The sequence below is a fragment of the Coenobita brevimanus genome, chromosome 110 (assembly GCF_032717465.1).
Source record: "Coenobita brevimanus isolate Jiangsu-jjx chromosome 110, ASM3271746v2, whole genome shotgun sequence".
NCBI classification, from domain to species: Eukaryota; Metazoa; Arthropoda; class Malacostraca; order Decapoda; family Coenobitidae; genus Coenobita; species Coenobita brevimanus.
The window spans coordinates 36,521,339-36,539,138 of NC_137063.1; the positions used below are offsets into that span (position 1 = coordinate 36,521,339).

Consider the following 17,800-nt stretch of genomic DNA (forward strand, 5'->3'; position numbering starts at 1 on the left):
GGGAGTAGCGCCCCAGGAGGCCGCCCTATCAGTGGGTGTATAATGGCGGGATAGTTGTAGTGCCAAGGCGCGCTTGGAGGGTGTCCCTGCAGCTGTCCTGGCAGGGTGCCCCGAGGCCACTACCAAAGCCACTGGTAAGCTGGTGGGCTAGGGGTCCCAGATCCATTGCCTGGACCTGGGACTGTGCAGTGAGTGGGGCCTGTGGTATGTCTATCCCCCTTTATTAATCCTGAAGATGACAAAACACAAGAAAAAGTTTCAAAGCAAGCCTGAGGACAGTAGATCACCCAAGGGGATGAGGGTGGGTTCATGGAATGTGGAAAGTTGAGGGGAAGAGCAGGGGAAGTCGTTGAGGCATTCAGTAGGAGGTGGGTGGATGTGGCGTGTTTGCAGGAAGTCCGGTACAGGGGTGGATCAGCCAGAAAGATTATTGGGAAGGACTGTTGCTATAAGTTGTTTTGGCAAGGGGGGGCAGAAGGATATGGAGGTGTTGGTGTGATGGTTGCGGAGAAATGGGTGGAACATGTTATGAATGTTATGAGAGTAAGCGATAGGATATTGGTTGTGAAAATTCTGTTCGGTAGAAGGATAGCTGCGATTATATCGGCATATGCTCCACAGGCAGGATTGGATGAAGCAGAGAAAGATAGATTTTGGGATGATTTAATACATGTAGTGGGTGGTATGCAGGATGATGAGATAGTGGTTTTGGAAGGGGACTTAAATCGTCATGTAGGTGAAGTAGCACAAGATTATGAAGGAGTGCATGGGGGATGTGCATATGGTATAAGGAATGCAGAAGGGGAAAGGATACTCGAGTTTGGGTTGGCAACGGACATGATTGTGTGCAACACATATTTTAGGAAAAGAGACAGTAGGTTAATTATGTATGAGTCTGGGGGAAATAGCAGTCAGATAGATTATTTTCTAGTTAGGAGGGCCGATAGGAGGTTAGTGAGGGATGTTAAAGTTATAGGAAGTGAGGAGTGTGTGCAGCAGCACAAACTACTGATTTGTGATATGGTGCTTAAAGAACGAGTGATGAAAAAGATGACTTATGTACCTATGAGGAAAATATGGAAGCTGAAAAACCAAGTAGTATGGGATGCCATCTACGGTGAGTTGAGGAGAGTGGTGGCTGAACAGGGAGCTGTAGACAGAGGTGTTAATGAACAGTACAGAGCCCTCAAGAACAATCTCTTGAGAGTTACTGATGTAACATGCGGTTGGACAAGAGGACCACCAAGACATAAAGTAACTTGGTGGTGGGATGAGGGTGTAGAAGCTGCAGTTAAGGAGAAAAGAAGGGTTTTCTGGGAATGGAAGAAGGGTGGTAGCAAAGAGGAATATTTGGCTGCCAAGTGTAGGGCTAGAAGAGAGGTATACAGGGCAAAGTCTGAGTCACAGAGACTTTTACTTGATAACCTAATTCATAGGGAAAGGAAAAATATGATATTTAGGGTGGCAGGTCAGGTGAAGAGGGATAATCGGGATATTATAGGTGAGCAGTGTGTGAAGAATGATGAAGGAAGGGTAGTGGTGAACAGTAAGGATATTAAAGATGCATGGAGAGAGCATTATAACCGGTTGTTGAATGAGGAGTTTGACAGGGACAGAGAAGGTTTGAAGCCAGCAGATCCAGTGTCTGGCCCTTGGCCTTTGATTGACGCTGCTCCTGTAAGTGAGGCAATAGGCAGGATGAAGGTGGGGAAGGCAGCAGGTGTGTCTGGGTTGACTGCCGAAATGTTGAAGGCCTCAAGAATTTTTTTTGTGCGTGTGTGTGTGTGTGTGTGTTCGACTCTGGGCATAGGCTTCACAGCCTGCTGTCGAGGCCCAGCAGTCCTCCTACATACCATACATCTCTACATGTCACCACTTCGGCGCTAACACCCACAGTCCATATTGAATACATGCTAGGGCTGTCTCATACAGGACTGGTGTATTGGTATTAGTGGGGGTATTTTTACAACATGTCGGCGGGTCTTCTGGTAGATCAGTAAAGCCTGATTTAATGAAATTCAAATCCTTAAACTGTTCCCTGCCCCAGCGGGGATTTGAACCTGGGTCCGTTAGAATGGCAGGCCACCTCTCTACCGATTGAGCCACGCCTCCCCCCCATATAGGGGTGAAGTTAGTCACTGACCTGATTAATAGGATTATTTATGAGTGTGTTGTCCCAGATGATTGGCTGAAGAGTGCAATTGTAAATGTGTATAAAGGGAAGGGTGATGCCCTGGAAAGAGGAAATTATAGAGGTATAAAGCTTTTAGATTAGATAATGAAGGTAATGGAGAGAGTTTTAGAAGGTATGATTAGAGAAAGAGTGAATATTGATGAGATGCAGTTTGGTTTGATACCAGTAGGAGGACCACTGATGCCATATTCATTGTTCGACAGCTTCAGGAAAAATATATTGGTAGGAGAAGGGATCTTTATTTTGTTTTTGTTGATTTGGAAAAGGCCTTCAACAGAGTCCCTAGAGAGGTGGTGAAGTGGACAATGAGAAAGCTTGGCTTGGAGGAGTGGCTGGTTAGTGTGGTTATGGTTATGTATGTGGGTGCTCACACCCAGGTAAGAGTGAATCGAGATTTGAGTGATGAGTTTTCCGTGAATGTTGGTGTGCATCAGGGGTCAGTCTTGAGTCCCATGTTGTTTATCATGGTACTTGAAGCCCTTTCACGTGACTTTAGAAACGGACTCCCTTGAGAGTTCTTGTATGCTGATGATTTGGTGTTGATTGCAGAGAACGAAAGGGAGGCAGAGGAAAGGTTTAGGAAGTGGAGAGATGGTATGGGGCAAAAGGATTTAAGGGTAAATGCAGATAAAACAAAAGTGATGATATCTAAGGTTGGTGGCGGTACTGTCAAAGACGAAGGAGAGTGGCCATGTGCAGTTTGCCACAAGGGCGTGGGAAGTAATTCCATCTTGTGCAGTGTTTGTGATAAATGGGTGCATAAGAGATGTAGTGGTATCAGAGATAGACTGCGAGATAATGCTGATTTTATGTGTACGGCGTGTCAGGGAGAGCAGGTGGGGATTGTCAGACGTGAAAGAATTGAACCTGCTGGTGAATCTCTTGAGTGTGTGGAAGAGTTTTGTTTTTTGGGAGACATGTTGTGTGCTGGAGGTGGGGCTGGAGCTAGCTCTGTGGCTAGGATGAGAAGTGGTTGGAAGAAGTTCAGGGAGCTCTTGCCTCTCCCGACATTGAGAGGACTCTCCCTACGTGCTAAGGGGCCTTTGTATGCAGCATGTGTTAGGAGAGTAATGTTGTATGGTAGTGAGACCAGGGCAGTGAAGGAGGAGGATATTCGCCAGCTCAGACGTACAGAAATGATAATGATTAGGTGGATGTGTAGTGCGTCCCTGCGTCCAAGGCCTGGGGGGGCTGGGTTCACGATGGAAGAGTTGAGAGGTAGGATGGGACTGGAGTGTATTGGTGTTGTGATGAGGAGAGGTAGATTGAGATGGTTTGGACATGTGGAGAGGATGGGGGATGATAATTGGGTGAGGAACGTGAGAAGTGTTAATATTGGGGGTGGGATTATGAGTAGACCAAGAAAGACATGGGACGAGGTCATTAAGTGTGACCTCAGGGTTAAGGGACTGAACAGGGAGGCTGCAATGGATCGTGCAGTGTGGAGAGCTGCCATTAGGTGACCAAGGCCAACGCATGCAAGCATGTTGGAGCCTTTAAAAACCAAACGAACTCAAGAAAATATCTGTTAATGGTAACAGCACCAAATAACACCACACAGGGGCGAAAAATTAAGGGAAGACACCTGTGCCCGTATTAATAAAAACTCCTAGGAGTAAAAGTTGCTCTCAAAGTGAAATTTGGCTCCTAACTTCTAGAAGTACTCCTAAAAGTTACTTTCAACTCCTAAGTTTACTCGTAAAATCGCTAAAAAATAAAAGTCCTCCACAAGGACTTTTAAGGAGTTAGGAGGGCTTTTAGTGACGGTAAACACAGTAGCTGCGTCCCTCAAACACCAAGAGACAAGACAACATAGACCATGGCTGACAGACACCATCCACCACGCAGAAATTTTCGAGCTCGGAAGGATGAATTCATGGAATATGATGATCAAGAACTTGTAAGAAGGTACCGTTTCGATCGTGAGGGCATTCTGTTTATTACTGATTTAATAAGAGATGTACTGGAAAGGCCCACACATCGAAACCATCCTCTCACATCCGAGATGAAAGTATTGATACGGTACTATTTAGGTACCTTGCAACTGGAAAAATGCAAGAGTGTAATTGTGATGACTTTGGACCGTCGCAGTCATCAGTGAGCAATGTGATAACGGAATACTCTATGCTCTAACTGCTCTACACATTGTTAAGAGGTTTGAGAAGGTCCCTCGTACACTCCCTCCATCCAGTTTCTCTTTCTCCTGAATTTATCTGCAGCCGTGGAATCTTGAAATTGTGCCACTGTTGACGGTCATTGTACCATGTACACATGATGCCCCGATGGTAGCAGGTACGATCAGCTGACCACACGATGCGTTTACATTTTATCCATTTTATCACCATTCGTAAAGACTCATAATATATGATCAAATAGATGTTGTTTCTATATATAAAAACTAGTTTTTCATTTTTAAACTACATACTGATACTCTAAGGCTTTGTAATGGTAATTTTTAAAATATATTAAGCAGAGATCCTGTGTGTTGGTAACACTTCATGGTAGGAGCGAAGTTACTACTACGAGTCCTCCTAGGAGGAACTTTTAGAAGCAACTCTCAGCTACAACCACTTTTAGTAGCAATTTTAGGAGTACTCCTAGAAGTTTTTATTAATACCGGCCCTGGCCTTCATCCCCCATGGCTTTTGTGTGATCAACCAACCTCCAACCATCTCTTATTCCATTCAGTCTGATAACATGTTGTTCATTTTATTCTTGCCATCTACTGGCTTCTCAATTCAGATTAGGAGACTTTATGAACCAGAGTGGTTAGATACACCTTTAACTCATCCCGTCCAGGTGTCGCGTATACATGTCCTTCCAGGGCCGTTCGGATGACACGTATACATGATCTAGTGTTTCGCAGCACTGTTTGAATATTTCGCGGGCTATTTCCACCACACGCAGCCACTGGCAACCCCCCTGCACACATCTGAGTCATGCTCCAGTCACCTGCATATCCCTGTAATGGACAGACCTATACAAAAAGTTTTCCCTGTGTCCGGACCCATGGGTGAGCGACTGCGGCTGGCAACTTCAACATCAATGAAGTCCAAGGGCCAGAAAAGAAAAGGCCTTAGTGACAGTGCAATAGGGAGAGAAATCGAGATGACATTATCACCAACCTTGGACCACAAGGCATACAAGCACTCACCAACATATCAAACTACAGCTACTCACACAACATAATACCCAACATCTGGAAGGATGGCATTATCATCATTATCCCTAAACCCAACAAAGACCCCACGTTACCCTCCTCACACCGCCCCATCACACTCCTCTGCACTACCTCCAAAGTCACTGAACGACTGGTACTAAAACCAGTCACACCTCACATTCCCCTGGCCCAATCACAACATGGCTTTAGGCCACTACACTCCACAAACACCCTTCTTACAGACCTTACACAGACAGTTTTCGATGGCATGAATTCACCTAGGCCACCACACAGAACACTCCTAATCACACTAGACATTAGCAAAGCTTTTGATGCCATCCCCCGCCACAACCTCACAAACAAAATACTCAACACAAACGTGCACAATAACACAAAAAGATGGCTGACAAACTACTTAGCAGACAGACGTGCACACTTAACATTTGCCGATCAGTCTTCTAACATCAGAAACTTCACAAATGGCGTCCCCCAAGGATCTGTTTTGTCCCCTACACTCTTTTAACTTATACATGCACGACATACCCACATCCCACACACCACAGATACAATAGCTTCCTATGCAGATGATATAACACTTACATGTATGCACCAAAATGCAAACACAGCTGCACACATCATCCAACCTTACCTCAACACACTACATGAATGGTTAACCACAAACTGGCCCAAAATAGCCCCAGCCAAATCTACAGTGACCCTTCTCACAAATTGGACAGCAGAACACAGTCACATTCCACACCTCACCATAAAGAACAATCCCCTACCACACACACACACACATACACACACACAAAATCCTTGGTGTAACATACAATACATCAATGTCATTTAAACAACACATCATAAACATTAAAAATAAAATAACACCAAGACTGAAATGCTTTGAGGTCACTTGCCCACACAACATTTGGACACAATAAAGAAACCACCACCACAGTAAACAAACAATACATACATTCAGTGATGAATTATGCAAGCCCTGCCTGGGCTCGTAACCTCTCCAAAACACACTACAACACTTTACAGATCATACAGAAGCCCTAAAAATAATCACAGGGCGCACAGCTACTACACCCATAGACCACCTACATCAAGAAACCAAAGTCCTCAAAGTCAAGGATCATCTAGACATGAGAGGCACCCAGTATCTTACTGCAGCCTCCACAAACCCACAACATCCACTATATTATATGGCAGCACATACACCCACACCAATGAACATCAAACCAACACCCAGCACACGATATCATACACAAATGCTGTCATCTCTCCCCCCTCGCCCACCTCAGACCAGCTTCCAGAAGCATATCCACACTCTGATCACTTGCTGCTCCATTCAGTCACTTAAAGACAACACACAGCTGCATGCACGGCCTCCTGACATCCACCCTTCTGAATCCTAGCTCCCTCGTGAGGACAGGGTCTACCTGGCCAGGCTGACATGTAGGCACCATCCAGCCCTCTTAAGCTACCAAAAGAGGCTGGATGACTCCGTCGCTGATGCCTGTCCAGGATGCAACACAGCACCCCATATATTAAGCACATTATGGAAGACTGCATTGCACACAATCACCCATGCCAACAACGCAACATACACTCTTTGAGAGCTCTGTGGGAAAGCCCAGTCTTGGCCATGGCCTTCCTAAGGGGACCGGGGCTGTTCGGCCAGACTGCCTAGGGAACGACTACTACTACCAACTGTGAGTGGAGAAAGTGACTCTTCCTCTCAGAGAAGCGACCGCCATAGTAAGTGTCCATATTTATGTGTCGTGTGAGAAGAGTGGAGGACATGACTCCACTGTGAGCCCATCATTTCCCTCTGTACATTCAGCTGCTATTTCTGATGATGAAAATGGTTCAGAGGGTATTGACGATCCTGGAGAGAGGGATATTGGAAAGGATAAGGAAATGGAAGAGGAGGTAAGGAGTGGAGAAAGGGAGGAGGTGGAGGAGGGAGGGAGAAGGGAGGAGGAAACAAGGTGCGTCGAGTTTTGTGCCACCCCTCTCTATTTACGTGAATAATGGAAGCAGAAAGTTTGCTTCATGATGAAATCAGTGCCTTATTTTTATTGAAAGCTTCCTTGTGTGTATGTTTGTTATGATGAAAATGTACAAATCACAGGAAAAAAAATTTATAGTGGAAAATGTAGTGGAGTGGAGAAAGGGAGGAGGGAAGGATGAGGAAACGTGGTGCCTTGCAACACCGCTTTGTCAATTTACGTGAATAACGGAAACAGAAAGTTTGTTTCATGATGAAATCAGTGCCTTATTTTTTACTGAAAACTTTCGTGTGTATATCTATTAAAATGAAAAAGTCTAAATCACAGGAAAAAAAATTCTGTTATAGTGGAAAATACGGTATTTTCAATTATGGACAGTACATGTACAGTATAATTATTTTGTACATATATATTTTTAAAGATTTTATGTAGTGGTCATAGTAGTGACATTAACTGTAATAGTAATGGTAGTAGTAGTTGTAGTGGTGGTAGTTGTAGCAGTAGTAGTGTTTGTACTAGTGGTAGTTCTAAAAATAGTAGTAGCTGTAGTAGAGGTAGTTGTAGTAGTGGTGGTGGTGGTGGTGGTGGTAGTGGTGGTGGTAGTAATAATAATAGTATTATTTGCAGCAGCTGTAACACCCAGACTTCTAGTTGTACAGCAGTGCCAGAATCGAGCGACAATGAGAGCCAAACATACATCTTCGTGTGTGTGTGTGTGTGTGTGTGTTCTTACCTAATTGTATTTTTACAGGAATGAGGCAAGCTCGTACTGTCCCGTGTCTTAAACCATATTTATCATACATATCCTTAAATTTGTGAATTGTTTTGGCACACACTATTTCATTTGGTTGTGCATTCCACTGATCAGTTGCTCTATTTGGGAAACTGAATTTCCTTACGTCTTTATCACCTCTCTTCTTATGCATTTTTTTGCAGTGTCCTCTTGCTGATGCTTCCCCATAGGTTATGTAATCATTTATGTCTATTTTCTCCTTCCCTGATATGCATTTATATAGCATAATCATGTCACCTCTTTTCCTTCTCTCTTGTAGTGTTGGTAGATTCAGTTTATTTAGTCTTTCTTCATAACTTAGATCCCTTAAGCCTGGTACCCATCTTGTAGCGGCCCTTTGAACTTTTTCAATCTTGTCTATGTGTTTTTTGAGGACTCCAGACTACTGATGCATACTCCAGGGTTGGTCTGATGAATGATGTTATTATCTTTCTTAGCATGTCTTCATTTATGTATGTGAATGTTATTCTCATATTTGCAAGCAGTGTACGAGGTGTGTCAGAAAAGTTCCAGGACTGAGTGTGCTGTGCGAGCTATGAGTGGGAGAGGGATTAGCGGGTTGCATCACCATGTGACGTAATATCCAGGAAGTATATGACTGTGATCTCAGCTCTCTGCAGCCATTGATCTTTTTTTCACATGCTTTTATATACATGTCCTCTGTTTCAGGTCATCGAGCAATGAGCACAGAGCAACAAACCAACCTGAAGTTTCTGGTCCGGTTGGGGAAAACTCCGTCTGAAGCACTGGGAATGCTGCAGCAAGTGTACAGAGATGAGACGATGTCACGCTCACGTGTTTTTGAGTGGTACAAGAGGTTCAAAGAGGGATGCAAGGACACGGAAGACGACCCCAGGAGCGGAAGGCATTCAACGAGCAGGACTGAGGCCAAAGTTGAGCGTGTCAGGCAGACTGTGTGGCAATCGTCGGTTGACTGTTTGACTGATCGCAAATGAGCTGGGCATGAACTGGGACAGTGTCTGGAAGATTATCACTGAAGATTTGGGTATGCGGAAAGTCTGAGCAAAGATGGTGCCGAAGCTGCTGAATGATGACCAGAAGGATCATCTTGAAACCGTACCAGACTTGCTAGGGAGAGTCATCACCAGTGATAAGTCAAGGATCTTTGAGTACTCGTACAACCCGGAGATCAAAAGCCAGAGCCTTCAGTGGAAGAGTCCGATTTCGCCAAGGCCGAAGAAAGCAAGACAGTGGAAGTCCAAAGTCAAAGTCATATTGATCGCATTCTTCGATGTGAGGGGCATTGTCCACACCGAGTTCTTGCCACAGGGCCAGACGATTAACCAGCACGCCTACAAAGAGATCCTGCGGCGTTTGCTTCGTTCAGTGCACGAAAAGAGGCAAGAGTTGTGGCAGGACAATTAGTGGCTGCTTCACCATGACAACGCGCCTGCGCACAATGCCCTGAGCATCTGACAGTTCCTGGCTGAGAGGAACATCGCCGTGCTGGAGCAACCTCCCTACTCACCCAACCTGGCTCCGTGTGATTTTTTCCTCTTCCCCAAGCTCAAGGGGTTCATCAAAGGGACCCGTTTTGAAGACGTGGAAGACATCAAGATGGCCATGACGACAGAGCTGCGGAGGATCCCGGAAGATTCCTTCCAGGAGTGCATAGAGGCGTGGCAGAGAAGGATGGGAGAGTGCGTTAGACTCCAGGGGGATTACTTCGAAGGGGGCAACTGTAGTTTGTAGTCTGGATTTGAAATATATCTTTTGTGACATCAGTTCTGGAACTTTTCTGACACACCTCGTATACATGTTCCGTACCGTCTCACTGATGTGGTCAGCCGGAGATAGTCTGTTATTGATAATCACACCTAGGTCCTTCTCTCTTTCTGATGTGTGTAGGGTTTTATTTCCTAACGTATAATCCCAATCAGGTCTTTTTCCACTTTTACCAAACTTGATTACATGACACTTGTCCACATTGAATTCCATTTGCCATGTATTACTCCATTCATGAAGTTTATTTAATTCTTCTTGTAGCTCTTTACAAGAGTCTGTGTTAGTAATTCTCCTTTGTATTTTTGCATCATCTGCAAACATATTTAGACAGCTTTCATTTCCAGTGTTACTGTCTATATCATTTATATACACTAAAAACATGATTGGTGCCAGCACTGAGCCCTGTGGTACTCCACTAGTCACTTCTTTCCATGATGAGTAATTTCCCCTTAGTACTGTTCTCATTTCTCTTTATATGAGAAAATCTTATGTGTGTGTGTGTGTGTGTGTGTGTGTGTGTGTGTGAGAGAGAGAGAGAGAGAGAGAGAGAGAGAGAGAGAGAGAGTGTCTGTCTGTCCGTAAGGCAGAGTGGTGGTGAGGTGAGCAGGAAGCTGGCCTCAAGGTTGTTGCTATGGTTACCAGCCTCCCAGCAGCAAGTAAAAAATTTTCACTATGTTTGTAGTGGATTTTGGTCTTCTGGAAGCCTTATCAAAGTGTTATTATTGTGGAGGGCAAGTCTAAGCCTTAGTTGTCACCGAACCTTTACCACGCATACAGACACCAGCAAAAAAAAAATAACAAAAATTACCCCCTTTCCCCACTCACTCACTCTCCCTACACACACTTCATGGACCATCTGATGTAATCAGCTTGAAGTTGAAGGACTGATGAGTATTATGACACCTTGTTTTTTATTCCCAGTTAAGTATTAACTGAGATATGAAGGTTTAAAAAGAGACGATTTCACGATTTCTCTCTGGAATTCCTGGCTGAGGGAAGGGTTTGCGGGAAGATGTGCCGGGTGGGATGGGTTAACATATCTCTTCAATATGAGAAGTCTAGCTAAATTCAATCAAATCATCTGGATGCAGCAAGAAGAAATCTAAAAAGAGCATCAGCTGGAGTCAATGTCATGTGCACCTCTATACACTAGATAATCTTCACCCTGACTGGTGCCTTGTAACTGTTCTTTCAGTACACTGATGTCTTTTAATTTTAATTCTTCCAATCTATGTCTTTTAATTTTAATTCTTGCAATCTCCAGATGGCTGTGTTCAGCTTGTGAGAGACTTCATTCTGGAAGGTATGATAGTCTTTATTAACCAATTTCAACATGAGGTTATTCCTAAACTGAATAAAATCATCCACAAGTGGCAAGAATAAACAAAACTCATTGCACAGAAAAAGATGATATTGCTGCCTAACACTTCTATATTCCTTCAATATGATGACATCTATTTCATTTTATTCTTTATAACTCTAGATGATTTTATTCAACTACCATACAGGAGGGTCTGCCATAAAGGAAGCATTACTGTTATAACAATCTCCATCACCTTCCTGACTACAAGACGCTTGCAAGAAAAGAAGAATTTCATAATACTAGAAGCAGTAGATCAACTCCAGTCTGTCTGATCAAGCAGACCCATCAACCATAGGCAAGAAATCACCCCTGCAGGGCTGGCCCATGCAATGAGCTGATGTCCCCTTGCAATGGTCAGTACCTCGCTGTGGCAAGGCAGGTGGAAGTATGCTGAGGTCTGGATCCTGAATGGATGCCACATTTGCATCTCTGCACCCAGTTAACAAGGGCATTACAGTAGGCTCCACATCATTCCATTATTTGGTAATATGGTTACCACACAAACTGTCACCTAAAGATGACATAGGCAGCTCTACATCAAGTGACTGGATGATGGTCACCACTAGTAACTACCAGAATTTAATAATAATATCATCATCACAGTCAAGGATTAAATGATATTCTTTCTCTCTCTCTCTCATTAACATTTCATTTGCAAATCTTATATTCTCTCTCTCTCTCTCTGCATTTAGCCATGGATGTCAGCTGGTAATTATGCCATCACTAAAGAAACAGGAATAAAGTCCAGGTTAGCTGACCTGTGCACCCAGTGAGGAGTGAAATTTGTTGACTTATTTGACGAGTTCTATGGGTGACAAAAATTTTAACTTGGTGATGGTGCACATTTAAGTGACAGCAGGAAGACTCACTTTGGTGACTTCTTCAATCAGCATCTCTTTATCTTGCTGAGGCTAAGCCATGATGTGGTGGCAAGCAGTCCAACTGAGATGCAGCAGACATCAACAGATTCTCCTCTGAAGTCAGAGAAATAGCCTCAGAGAAAGAAAGAGTTCTTTTCTCAAAAAATACTGGAGGTTCTCCACCAGAGTTCGAAGACCCCCAAAAGAGAGAGGCGACTATGTCACAGGATGGCTTTGCCTCAATGAAGAACTATTCTATGGCAGCTGGGAGACTCTGAACCCCAGAAAAGCAATCAAACTCCTCAAATTGGGGAACAACAGTTGCTAAATTCTTCCTCTGATGGCAAGTGAGAAAGTTGCCCAACAGAGAAAGAACTACCTCCAGACATATTAGTGCTTCCAAGAAGCAGGAATGGTTACGAGGTTCCAGGAAAAGGCTTAAGCCCCTTTCAGCAAGTCTTCTTCAATGCTAGCTCAGTTTGAAACAAACTGTCTGAACTCAAGACATTCATGGCTACAGAACATTTTGACGTTGTGGTCATTACAGGGTTGTGGATCCATAGTGATAACAGAGACACTGTTAGGGAGTTTGAAATTCCTACTCACAAAATGTTACATAAAGGTTGTACACGAGAAGGGGCTGGGATTTTAATATACAGTATGTCCATGGCAACTTGTAGCCAGTCAACTGTCAAATCAGGTTAGACCAAGAAATATTGTGTGGACCTTCATCTAACCAACATTACATACAAGTTAGTTCTTGTATACAGGCCTCTACATCAGCTCACTGACAAGGATGAAGAACTGTAAGGTAGTTTGAGAAGCAGCTAGTGGTAAAATTTCTGTAATTTTTGGTGACTTCAACTGTCATGTTAACTGGAATGACAGAACAGTAGATGCTGAAGACAGGCACCATATAGATTATGATGATGGATTTTTTTTTGTCCCAATGGGTTAACAAACCAACTAGAGGTAATAGCATCTTGGATCTTGTGTTCACTATGGAAGATGAAAGTGTTACCAGCTTGTCTGTTGGTGAATCACTGGGTGGTTGTGACAACAATTTGATTAGATTCTCCCTCTACTTATTTGTTGTGAAAGATTGTCTGGACCTCGTTATGGAAAACTAGACTTTTGTTGAGCTGACTTTGCATGTTTTAGAGAGTTTCATGTGTGCTGGACTAGACAGCGGTAATGTAAATGCAATGTATAACTCATTTAAACTGAAGTATTCAAAATGACAGGCTGCACTCATACCCTCTAAGCACACAAAGCCAAGATCATTTCATCCAAAATGGTTTGGCAAAGAAATAGCCAATGCAATAAGGGAGAGAAAGGCTGCATACAAGAGCACCAAAAGCAGCCATGACTAAAATGATTTGGACTTCTTTAAGACTAAATGTGGCAAAGTGAAATCTCTGATAAAGCTGGCTAAGAGAAATGAAGAAATCAGAGTGGTATCACAATGCAAAGACAGCCCTAAAGAGTTCTGCTATGTAAACAATAGGAAACCTTCAAAGGTAATACTAGCCCACCCATGGATCAATCAGGTGTAACGCAAATATCAGACATGGATATGGCCAACACTCTTAATAAGTATTTTGCTTCAGTTTTATCCTTAGAAGATACTAAAGACATGTCACGACTAGTAATGGCCCACGAGAGTGAAGATTCCATCATCCTCAGATTTACACCTGAGGAAGTTGCAAAAAGAACTGATAAGCTAAGCATTGTATTTTCAAGTCAACAGGTCTACAATCCTTCCAACAGTTTTTAATGAATTGTATCACTTTAACAAATGGATGTGAGACTATGATGTGGCATGAAAATGAAAAGTGAAGAGTGAGAATAGTGGAGATGGGACTGCTGAGGAATGTATGTGGAGTACAGTGAGTGGACAGGATACAAAATAACGTGATTCATGAAAGATGAGAAGTGAAGAAGTCTGCAGACACCAGAATTGAAGAGAGTGTTCTGAAATGGTATGGTCATGTGGAGAGAATGGATAAAAATAGAGTGCTGAAAAAGGTATATCTGAGTAAATCTGAAGGAAAGAGGAGGCGAGGTAGGCCAAGAAGAAGGTGGAGGGATATAGTGGATCAATGTGTGAGGATGAGAGGCATGAAGTCGGTGAGGCTATGGGACTGACAAGAGATCGAGCTGGTTGGATGAATGTTGTGAGAAGTGCATGATCAGGGATTTGGCACCCCTTTTTAACATGACAGTGTTTGGACTGACACTCTTGGATGCATTTATGTGAAGCTAAACAGTGTGGTGAAAGTTGTTTGGGGTTTCAGATACAGCCAGGATTCTGGGGGCTTGAATTATGAGTGAATGGAAGCATGGCCCATTGGACTGGGCAAACATGGGCTGTCTGGATGTTGCTACTCCTCACACTGCCCTAGGGTCGGAAAGGAGTTCCAGATGATGATGATGATGATGTTTCACCAGGTATATACAGTAATACCCTGCTACACAAACCTCCTTCATGTGATACCCTTCCTTTGTGATGTAAAAAAATAAAACCCTTCACTGGCTATTGATGGCCAGTCCCCAGTTATCCGATGTGAAAAATAAAAATTGTTAACCCTCGTGTACAGACAGAAAAAAAAAAAAAAACTGCACCAAAGTAAATTTTGGTCTCATAAATTTGGAGAGCTTGACTTTACACACCAGACAGTGCATACTGTATTTCACTCTCATATGTCTAATGGTTACCGCAATGTTGACTGTCAAAAATAAAAAGTCACCCCGATCCCCACTGCCCAAAAGGGCAGGATTCGCACCCAGACTTCTAAAATGAAGTGAAGTGAGACAGAGACGCTTGGGACATGGTGACAGCTATGCTCGCCCATCTCACTCCTGTATTTACTCTCTCTCTCACTCTCTCTGAGAGTGAGGGAGGGAGGGAACGGAGGAAAGAAAGACAGAGAGAGAGGAGGGGCTGCTTATGACTTATGACTGTTTATTTACAGTATTCAAAGGGGTGCTGTTTATTTCTGTATTTATTCTCTCTCTCTCTCTCTCTTAAAAAATACAAAATAATATGTGCCCAAATCTCACTCAAATGAAACAGGAGTGGCTGCAAGTGTTATTTTATATTATACTGTACTGTGAATTAATGTGATAAAATACAAGTGATTTAGTGATTTTTTCTGTGATGATAAGTCATATGCTATGTGCATTAAAGGATTAAATCTATTTGGGGGTTTGGGTGAGCTAGAAACTTGTTTTTGGACTATTTGGGTGGGTTTTGGACTTGGTTGGGGGGGGGGGGATCCTAAGGCTCCCAAACGTATCCCCATACTTTCTATGTCATGACGTCCCTGTTTGACGATACCCAGGTTCAACGATGATTTTTCCCAAGCGCATTTCATTATTACAGTGGGGACGGGCTGTAGCTCCTTTATCTGTACAAATATTCAACAAGTCACTGGAAATGGGAAGTGTCAGAGGACTGGAAGCCAGCAGATGTGGCCCCAATCTTCAAGCAAGGGGATCAGGAATGTCCTGAGTATTACTATCCAATCAACCTGAACTCTGTCAAAGTAAAAGGAATAATTGTAGACTGACTAGTCAAACACCTGGAAAATCACAACCTGATTTTGGACTCCCAGCATGAATTCAGACGACACAGATCATTCCTAACCAACTTCCTTGAATTTTTCCATAAAATGTTGACAGAATATGACAAGAATAAAACAGCAGACACCCTTTGCTTAGAGTTTCAAAAGGCATTCAACCAATTGTCTCCAACCAACTGTCTCAACTCAGACTAATGTGAAACATGTGCACTTGGTATGAATAAAAAGGTTACATTCCAGAGAGAGAATTATCTAACAGACACGAAACAGAGCATAGTGATCAATGGAATTTCTTCTGATTGGGCTTCACTCCCTGCTGGAGTTCCACAAGGGTTAGTTCTTGGTCCAATCCTGCTCATCTTATATATCCATGACAAGGATGTTGGCCTGTTAAGTGTGATCTCAAAGACAGCAGATATAAAACTTGGAGCAAATGTGAGCAGTCTTGGAGAGACCAAAAAATTCCAGGCTGACATGTAGGCTAAGGGGATGGTCTGAGACATGGCAAATGCCATTTAACTTTGAGAAGTGCAAGATGATGCATACTGGCCATGCAAATCCTGGGTCAGATAATTCATTCCTGGGTAGAATTCTGAGGATGACTGACTTGGAGAAGGACGTTGGTGTATTGATCAGCAGTGACCTAAAGTCTTCTACACAGTGCAGCGAAGCAGGGAAAAAGTCCCGGAGATTGATAGGCTACATCCAGAGGCAATTTCATTATACTATAGGAATAAAGAGATACTCTATAACTCCTTAATATGGCCACTTCTGGAATATGCTCAGCAGTTCTGGTCACCTACACTTACAAAAGACATACACTGACTTGAAAGAGTTGAAGCTAAAGCTACAACTCATATTCCATCCATCAGGAAACTGGATTATCAAGATCTCTTGAGGTCTCTGGGACTGCTCTGATTAGAAACTTGTAGGCTACGATGTCAACTCAAAGAAGTGTTTAAAATACTATACTGAATGGGTCTGACAATCTTGACCACAGAAATTGTTTTGTCTCAACACGTGCATATGTAAAAACTTTTTCATGTACAAGATCTGTTCCATCTGGAACAGATTCCCCATGGATGTTGTTAACAGCACTATAGTAGCGCACTTTAACTCCCACCATGCTTATCGCCTCACATGAGGAGATATGTGGGCCACCCCTGGCTGCGCAGATCAGCTCATATGAGGCGATTGGTAACTGCGCCATAATTTCAAACATGAGGAAGCTTCAGTAGTTTCTATGCGAATGTTGACTTTCCCTCTACACCATAAGATCAGCTGCCAATCCCTGCCACACCGCAGTTGCCAAATACTGCATATTTAGTCATTCAGATATGTAGGCCACCCCTGGCCGTGCTGATCACTTCATATGAGGTGATGGATCTCCATGCCATAATTACAAGCACGAGGAGGCATCAGTGGTTTCTGTAGAAACGCTGTCTCCCTCTATGCCATCAGAGCTGTTGCAAATCCCTGCAACACTGCAGTTGCCAAATACCCCAGATTTAGTAACTTAGTTCTTGTTTGTAGCCCAACAATGGCAGATACATGCCCGTCTACCTCCCACAGTGCTGGTGATTTATCGCCACCCTCACATCCACCCAAGAGGCATAAATTACAAAATGATGAGGGTGATGAAGAGCTCAAGCACAGAAACACTTATCTGATGGCAAAAAAATCAATTGAATATTAAAAGAAAAAAATAAAAGAAAGAAAGAAAAAAAAAAACAATGACTCAGGGAAGGTAATTGAGTTGATAAGAACTAGTGCTACCTTACCAGGATCTTACTTGCACAACAATGATTGTGAACTGAATATGCATTCCGAAGCATAACCATATACAAAGTACCTTCTCAGTATGGACCACAAGGTCTTTGAGATACTAACTTTTCCTTGTAACTCCTTGCAACTCTCTAACATTCCATTCACACACTGCCATTCCTTCTCTCTGTTTTCTTGACATTTCATTCACACATCTGTTCCTCTGTCTTTCCTCAACGGTCCATTCACACATATCTGTTCTTGCTCTTCCTTCTCTCTGTTCTTCTTTATCTCATCAACTTTCCACTCACACAT

General features: G+C 43.1%; 1 protein-coding gene across 2 annotated transcripts in view; it reads right to left on the reverse strand.

Moving 5' to 3' along the window:
* Positions 1-17,800, reverse strand: part of Smu1 (Smu1 spliceosomal factor) — an 83,969-nt gene that overhangs the window by 39,504 nt on the left and 26,665 nt on the right. The window lies entirely within an intron of this gene.